Here is a 6,867-nt window from a genome sequence, read left to right on the forward strand (position 1 = left end):
AAATAAATGAAGCAATGCAGACATTGCAAGGACGATGCGGTTTCATACCGCTTTAAATGCATTTTAGGGGGATTAACAGCATTAAAGCAGCATTAAAATACATCAGAATGCAAAATAATAATACCATAAAGTACAACAGAGGCAATAAAACGTGGCTCCTTTGCTAGCAAGGCAACCCTTCCAGGCAATGCAAAGCCCCAGGCCATTTTGATAGGACAAGATAGCAGGAAAATCCCAGTATTGTCAGGCCTGGGACCAAATTCAGACACTGGCAGAGAGATGCGTAAACATGTCAGACAACGCCAACCGAGGATCTGTCGTATTTTGGACCTTTGCGAAGGATGTCATCAAAACACACGCGACGGTTTTGGTCTCGGCCGGTTTTCGGCTGTTAAAAAACAAAACGTCGCAGGTGGGTGAAACGCAGGGATGCAAACGATGTGAAACGCTTGGCTTTTGGGTCTGGATCCGTGCAAATTCTGCAACAGGACGCAAATGAGTGAAAAACAAAGAGGAGAGAGGGAGAGAATAGCAATAGCAATAGCATTTCTATACCGCTTATCAATGCACTTCAGCATTCCCAAAGCAGTTTACAAACCAACCATCTGGTTACTCATTTTAGTGACCTCTTTGGAAGGATGCAAGCCTGAGTTGAGCTTGAGCCCTTTCGCTGGAATTGAACTCGCAACCTTATGGTTTGTGAGTGAGTGGCTGCAGGATAGGTATTTGAACACTGCGTCACCAGGGCTTTTTCATTCCTGTATACAGTTGCCCTTCCTAACGTGCGGATCTGAGATCCATGATCTTGAATATCTGCGGCGGGGCAACCTCCGCTATTTCCAATGGCACACGCCTGGGGATGCACCCCATTCAAGCCTATGGGGCTTGAATATGCATGAGCCTCCACTTTTTGTAATGGATCCCCCACAAAATGGAGGGTGAACTATATTTTCAATCCGGGGATGCTTGAATCCAGGGATAAAAAAATCTGAGGGCCGACAGTATATGTGTCTTTTATATGTGTGCACACGTGCACATTTATGTATATATGTGTGTGTGTGTGTGTGTGTGTGTGTGTTTGTGTATACAGGGCATTGTATTCTCCCAACCCTTGAATGGGTTTCTTTTTAATTCTGAGAAATGGGCTGCAGAAATAATCCAGTTTGACGCCCCTTTGACTGCCATGACTCAGTGCAACGAAATTCGGGGAACTGTAGTTTTGCAAGGCATTTAACCTTCTCTGCTTCCGACTTATGGCAACCCTAAAGCAACCCTGTTATGGGGTTTTCTCGGCATGTTTCTTCAGAGCGAGTTTGCCATTGCCATCTTCTGAGGCTGAGAGAGTGTGACTTGCCTAAAGTCACTCAAGGACACCTAAAGAGAATTTGAAACAAAACCAAACAAACTTTTAAAAAGCTCTTTCCTACAGAGCAATGCTCTGAATGCAACCTCAGAACCTGAAGAATGTCATAAACTTATCTGAACATCTTAACAGCGGTTTCTATTTTGTTCCAAATGCCACTGTCCTCCTGGGTGCCAGAAGCTAAAGCCATTGAAACAATGAGGTGATCTTGTTTATTGGGCCGACCATACTGTATAATTGCTCTGAATTGGAAAGATGAGGTCTTTCATAGGGCCAGGGACATACATTATCTATCATGATCAACCTCTCCTTATCTGTACTGACATGCTTAAATGCACGTAGTTGTCCTTACCCACCCCCCTTTCCTTTCCCTAGAAAACAACTTTACACAACTTCCAGTGTTGTGATGGCTACACGGCTTCCCAGACATCCTGCCTCCTTCGCTTCCAGCATAACACCGCCTAAGAAGAAGAAGAAGAAGAAGAAGAAGCACTCTGTTTGTTTTAAAATATCTTTATTCTTCCTTTCTATCCAAAGTTGCCAGATGGGATTTCTAAAGTCGGGGGAGACAGGCAATGCGGTTGTCAGCTCTAACTAAGTCTAACCGACGCAGCTCAGCTATGCCTTAGAAGTCCTTCTTTGCCGAATTCACGTTTTGCAAAATGGAAATCAATTACGATCACGATGTAGACCAGGATTAAATACACAGCCTGGAAAAAGTTACTTTTTGGGATTGCAACTCATGTTGGCAACTCTGGAAGCTGTGGTCTGAAATGTTTTATATGTAAGTACTGTATAATGTATCTCAAAAACATTGGCACAAGTTTCTGCCCAAGAGAGCAAAGTACTTGTCATCACCTCAGGACCGAATTAGACCTGATGCCATTCCTGCAATTAGGCACAGCATGAACAGTTCTTTTTAAAAGCACATCAGAACAACCCTGCTGGGTCAGATCAAAAAGGCTATCTGCTTCTGTGTTCCAGGGCCTTCCAGGGATCCAACGGAAACATACAAACAGGATGTAAGTGCAATAGCCCTTTCTCAATTCTCTGCTCCAGCAACTAGTATATAGAATCATGTTTCCTCTGATACTGAAGACAATATATAGGCATCATGATTGGGAGCCAACTAGCCACTGATAGTATTGTCCTCCATGAATGTGTTCAATCCCCCTTTAAATGCATCACTACAGTTGTGCTAGGGAATTTTACATCTTAGTTGCCACCCATTCAGTTTCATTGTACGATCCCAAATACTAGAAACATGAGAGATGAGAGGAAAGCAGATATTTGCACTGTACATAACTTTATATGTCTTTGTCGGAGACTTTCCAGCCCTTTTTTTGAACCATCCTCACTTCTACAATGTCCTTTTTCAGTGGCAGTGACTGGAACTACCCACAACCTTCCAAATAATGTCACAACATAAATTGGTATAAAGGTGTGGTGGTTGTCGTGTGCCTCCAAATTGTTAAGGTGAACCTGTCATAGGGTTTTCTTGGCATGTTTCTTTAGAAGTGTTTGCCGTTGCCATTGCCATCCTCTGATGCTGGGAGAGAGTGACTTGCCCAAAGTCACCCAGTAGGTTTTTAAGCAAGAGCATTATGATCTCCACTCATAATCCAAGGATCAAGGTATGAAGCAGGAGACAACTGACTGAATTTTTGTGAGGCCACCAGTTTGTTCACTGCAAACACATTCTGCAGGCAACCAAAGAGGTGGCTATATACATGGACATCACCTGATGGCCAATATAGAAATCAAATAGACTGTGTAACTGGAAGCAGAAGATGGAGGAGCTCCATTCTCTTTGCAAAAACAAGACCAGGAGCAGGTTGTAGCACAGAGCATGAACTGGTGTTATCAAAAATGACCTTCAGCAAGTCACACTGAAGGCGATGGTAAGCTTCCTCTGAAGAAATCTGGCCAAGCAAACCTTAGGAGAGGAGTCACCATGGGTCAGAATTGACTTGAAGGCACACAACAGGAACAGCAAATCCAGCAAAGGATCACATACATCAGGGGCGGGGAAAGTATGGCTCATGGACTGCATATGGCTCCCAAGTCCGTTTTAGGGGCCAGCGTGATTTAGTGGTTTAAGTTTGGAACAAGAACTCCAGGAGTTCAAATCCACATTTGGCCATGGAAACCCACTGTCTGATCCTCATCCTAAGAGGAAGGCAATGGCAAACCTCTGAATATATCCATAAATCCTGACAAGAAAAGCTTATGATAAGTCAGAATTGCCTTGCAGTTGCAGGCATGTAATAACAATAGTAAATTATGATACTGGTAGTTTTGTTTTCGTTTTTCCCCTCCTAGCTTCCAAGAGAAATTTTGCCCTTTTCACAGTAGACCTGCCTGCTCTGCTGAAATCTAATTTGGGACAGAAATAGGGGACAAATGGTAAAGTTCTTACAAGCCACCAGTGTTTCCAGTCCAGATTGGGAGGGCTATGCCAGCTATTTACTTTTTAAAAAGTTATCATTTATGTAACTGGCATCATGGATAAATTGCCCTTGAATCAACCTCACTTTGAGCCCAGAGTAGAAAACAACAAGTACTGGGCCCATAGTTATTGCATAGGAATCTGTGATATCTAAAAAGGCCGGTTGAGTGTTTTTCAGAGAAGGAAGGTGACATTTGAATGCAGGAGGCAAGAGGTGCCATTTCCAAAAGCTGGGACCAACACATTGTGTCCACAGATTTAGATCTCAACAACAAGCTAAGTATCACACATTATACTCTTAAGGAACATGCGAGCATCCAGGATCTTTTGAAAGTCAAATATTGAACAAATTACTTGGGAATGCATTTGTGTGCCCATTATAATCTCAGGTGATGTTTGCTCTCGGGGCACTTGTGATAAAAAGCAAGCCAATTTTAGAATATAGCAAAACACACAAAAATACACAAGGTCCTGTCTCCCCTGGCCATTTTCACCAGGACTTTCAACCCTGTGTTACTTCAAGGTTATGGGAATGGAGTTTAAACACAACCCAAGTCTGTAGTGTTTTATGCGGAACAATGGAGCCATTGTTCAGAAATGATTCTTGTAAGATGACTGACATTATTTTTCAATGAAGGAAATGGTATAGTTAAGAGATGGAGCTATGAATCACAAAAATCCCCAGTTCCCCTTTTGTCTTGCTCAATATCTGGGGGCCTGAACCCAGAAACATTAATTTTTGGAGTATAGCTCCCAGAATCCCCAGCCAGCATGGCTAGTGGTTTTGAGTCTGAATCTGGGAATTGTAGTAGGACAAAAGTACATTTAAACAAATAATGTCTGATGAGTATTTGGTTGTCCACACCTTGGAAGCTTTGGGTCTCTTGCACAGATTTTGCACTTGGATACTACTGTAATTGCCATGGTACCATCCCATCCTGGGATGTGTAGTTTCATGTATTCAGAATTTCAGAGCCTATCTTCCTACTTGGAACACATTTCTCAAAGAGGAACAGCAAACATGGTCTATCTCTTTTGTGGGTGCGTAGATTTACCTTCATAGAATCTGAATCATGGAGTCGGAAGGGGTCCCATGAGCCAAAGACTTCAACTCCCTGCTCAGCGGAGGAGATTCAACAAGGGCAATGGTTCCCAAACATTGGTCCTGCAGGTGTTTTGGACTTCAACTCCCAAAAGTCCCAGCCCACATGGCCAACAGTCATGAATACTGGGAGCTGAAGTCCTAAACACCTGGTGGACCAATGTTTGGGAACCACTGAGCTAGAACATCTGCAGAAGGGACCTGTTTTTGAAGATGTCCAGAGAAGGAGACCCCATCACCTCTCCAGGCAATTGGTTCCATTGCCAAAGCACTCACACTGTCAAGACGTTCCTTCTACTGTTCAAGCGAAATCTACCCTCCTGTAACTTAAAACCATTAGTTCTAGTTCTATCCTCTGGGGCAACAGAGAATGAGCCTTTTGCCCTTTTTTGTGACACCTCTTGAGTATTTAAAGAATGTTATCATGTCACTCCTTACTCTTCTCTTCACCAAGGTGAACATGTTCAGCTCCTTCAGCCTCTCCTCACATGCTTTGTTCTTCATACCTCTTGCCATCCTCGTTGCTTTTCTATGCTCCGGTGCGTCTATATGCATATTGAAATGGTCTTTACAACTGGGAAGGATTGCTTGATATTGTTTGTATTTTCACCAGACTCTCCAAGACGTAATCTTTAACAGTCGGAAGAACTTCCTGATGGTAAGAGCTGTTTGACAGTGGAAGAAGCTGCCTCAGAGGGTGGTGGAGTCCCCTTCTTTGGAGGGTTTTCAACAGATGGCCATCTGTCAAGAGGGCTTGGATTTGTATCTTCTTGCATGGCAAGGGGTTGGATTGGGTGTTCCTTTATGTCTCTCTTCCAACTCTATGATTCGATGATTCTATTGATGCATCTTTTATTTTCTCTTTCAGAAGTGCATAGTAGCCATTCACTCCTGCAGTAGAAGAAATGAAATGGGACATTTGGGGGCAACATTACTTTGTGTGGACATCCTGTCCACTTACAGTTTTCCCTGTCTTTCTGCCACCATAACAATGGATATACATATATAGCTCAATCCTAATAACCATTCATGAAATTAGATGGATTGTTCACCTCAAGGTGACATTTCCCTGTAAATACCGATCACATAAACTCAGCATTTATGGAGATATCCAATCTTTTAAATTTCCTGAACGAAGGTAGCCTTTTCCAAATAATTTCACCTTTTTCCTTCCAGGGTCTATATTTCAATTGTGGTCAATTCTTTTTTTTCCCTTTCTTTTTTTAAATGTACGTTTTGTTCTAATCTCTCTGTATGGGTTGGGTTACGGGAATCGGCAAATTCCCTCCGGCTCGGTTGATAAAACACTCCATTTATTCTTTCCTGGGATGGTGTTTGGCAAACTTTACGGCGGAAAGAAACAGCTGGGAAAATGGGTTCATGCAAAGGTGAAGGTAATATAGACATGAAAAACAAGAGGATAATGATTTTAAAAGGGATAATAGTTGTAATAACACCATTAACCTCTTGCTTCAAATTATTGAGTGTGTAGTCTTTTAAGAAAACTAATCAAAGCTTCACAGCGAACGGCGATGGAGGAGAATGAACCAATATTCAACACCGTCCTCCCTTTTAAGGTACTTATCTGAACAGAGAGTTGAAAGGAAATGTGGCCATTGCATCCACACTTTAAAAGGGAACTCTTGCCTTAATGCTCAGACTCTTTCAGCTCAGCTCTCTCTGATTTTGGAAGGAGAGAATTAAATTTGTTCCAAAGCTTGACCAAGTCGGACTGGGAGGATTGCAAAAATAGTTTTGACAGTGGAACTGCAAAAGCCATCTGGGGTGTCATTTGGAAAAGACTGTTTGTCTAGTTTGCACACATATATTCGTGCATGTGTGTGTGTACCTCATATGCTCATGCACATTATATGTCTATGCTTGCTTCCGCACAGTATAGAGTGCTTACATACATAAAGGGAGAGAGTGAGCACAACAGATGTAAAACCAGCC

This window comes from Sceloporus occidentalis, unplaced genomic scaffold (assembly GCF_023333645.1).
Source record: "Sceloporus occidentalis isolate IW3139 unplaced genomic scaffold, rSceOcc1.0.p SCAF_9, whole genome shotgun sequence".
NCBI classification, from domain to species: domain Eukaryota; kingdom Metazoa; phylum Chordata; class Lepidosauria; order Squamata; family Phrynosomatidae; genus Sceloporus; species Sceloporus occidentalis.